This window comes from Odocoileus virginianus, chromosome 15, assembly GCF_023699985.2.
Source record: "Odocoileus virginianus isolate 20LAN1187 ecotype Illinois chromosome 15, Ovbor_1.2, whole genome shotgun sequence".
Lineage (NCBI taxonomy): Eukaryota > Metazoa > Chordata > Mammalia > Artiodactyla > Cervidae > Odocoileus > Odocoileus virginianus.
The window spans coordinates 63,543,234-63,545,523 of NC_069688.1; the positions used below are offsets into that span (position 1 = coordinate 63,543,234).

At 35.9% G+C, this 2,290-nt stretch overlaps 1 non-coding gene across 1 annotated transcript; it reads left to right on the plus strand.

Annotated features, from left to right (window-relative positions):
- Positions 1-1,947: 1,947 nt before the first annotated feature.
- LOC139038561 (U6 spliceosomal RNA) lies at positions 1,948-2,057 on the plus strand. Its single transcript, XR_011491602.1, has one exon. It is a non-coding gene; the product is annotated as a U6 spliceosomal RNA (small nuclear RNA).
- Positions 2,058-2,290: the final 233 nt, after the last annotated feature.

A 2,290-nucleotide genomic window follows, 5' to 3' on the forward strand; every position in this document is an offset into this window, starting at 1 on the left:
TTTTTGGAAAATAGAATGTTGCAATAATACCAACAATGTTTCAAGTGAATAAATATTATCATCTCTGGAAATGGCAACCCACTCCAGTACTCTTGCCTAGAAAATTCCACGGATGGAGGAGTCTGGTGGTCTACAGTCCATGAGGTTGCAAAGAGTCGGACATGACTGAGCGACTTCATTTTCACTTAGTTCAACCAATCCTATGTAATTAACTGTTGTTCAGTTGCATCTTAGATTAGTAATTTGATAAATTTGTTTCCTTCTGCAATTAAAAAGTTCTGAGAAATCCTGAATGGGTCGGCTGTCACAGTCTGAAAACTTGCTAAGTGAAGCTGTCAGTAGCCTACCCTGAGAGTCCAGTCTTCAGTGCGTTAGTATCTTAAAGTGACTACTGCAGTTCTTTCCCACAGGCCTCCCTTTCTGTGTTTAAGACACAAACCTGATCTGTAGCTGATTTCAGAATCTTTATGGAAGCATGAGAATAAAAAACCTATCTTCAGTTGGGGCGTCCCTGGTAGCTCAGCAGTCAAGAATCAGCCTGCCAGTGCAGGAGATGTGGGTTCATCCCTGGGTGGGAAAGATCCCCTGGAGAAGGAAATGGCAACCCACCCCAGTATTCTTGCCTGGAGAATCCCATGGACAGAGGAGCCTGGCGGGCTACAGTCCATGGGGTTGCAAAGAGTCAGACATGACTGAGCTACAATAAAAAAAAAAAAAAAAACAATGATAATAGCATCTTCAGTTGACACAGATTTCACATGGATGTGATTAATTTACTAGCAGTAATTTTTAAACATAAAATGTCTTCTGAGAGTTCATGAAAACCCTAGTATGACAAGAAAATGTGGTAACTTCTGTGGCAGGCTAAAGAAGATAATAAAACCATTTCAGAAGACATTTTATGAAATGATATCTCAAATTTTAGTAACATTCCAAGTAAATAACAAGAAAGTGGAAAAATATAAGTAAAGAGATTCAGAGTACTGAAGTAGGTCTTAGGCAATTATGCTTTTATAGAACTCCTTAAGTCTAATGCACCTTTCCTAATTGAAAATCACTAGCAGGGAAAACGCTAGGTTCAACTAAAAGAAGACTGTGAATCAGCAAACATTTTAAATAACTGGAATTATGACTGATAATACTATGCTATAGTTGCCTCTTATCTTCAGGCAAAGTATCATCAGATCTGATAAATACAGAAAAGTTTGACAAACTTTTGATGTGACGTACATCAATATTTTCTTCAAGTTTAAAAGATACTAAAAAAAGTGAGAGTTTTGACAAATCTCTAAGGACTTTGCATAGAAAACACAATTTTAAATTATCAATATTAGTGAATAATATCAATATTAATATGATCTTCCCTTTATGACTTTAACCAGAGGAACGTTAAGCATATCTTCTGATTAAATATCTCTTCCATTCTTGCTCACCAATAGTAACATATCAAGTAAGTCGACTTATTTCTAACATCCCTCTATTTATAAGATGAAAGAGCACATCTTTGAGATATTCCCAGGTAACCATTGGTATTATATCAAAATTAGTTAGTGGCATGAAAGTTATACCATAGATGTTGTTTTGTTTTATTTGTTCTATTGTCAGATTGGGATAGGGTCTGCGGAAGCAGAAAAAACAAACTACTATTTGAGATAAGCGTGTCCACGCATGCTCAGCCCCATCTGACTCTTTTTGACTGCATGGACTCTAGCCCGCCAGGCTGCTCTGTCCATGGAATTTTCCAGCAAGAATATTGGTGTAGGTTGCCATTTCCTGCTCCGAGATATGGACCCTCTTCAAATAGAATCATGAATGCTTGAAAACATTAGGTGGTTACATATTGTATCTAAATTACAATAAAATATTTGATAGTAAACATACAAGGTAACAAGAAAACAAACTTAACTCTTTTATAATTGAGATATGTTTGTTTCCCCCAGTAATAAAGTGGCACTGGCTTCCACCACACATATGCCAACATTGGAACAATACAGTGAAGATTAGTATGGCCCCTGCACAAGGGAGACAGACAGATTAGTGAAGTGATCCACAGTTTACTGAATTACATTGTTGTATGACAGAAACTAACGCAACATTGTAAAGCAATATCCTCCAATTAAAAAGTAAAAATTAAAAAAAAATGAGGATATGGTGAATATAAAGAACAAAAAATTACAGTGGCAAAACAGAATATGGCAGATTACACATAAAAAGGGTATTCCTTCATATTGAAAAAGTAATAAAAAAATAAATCATAGAAACAAGTTCATTAAAATTGGTTGACTTGGCT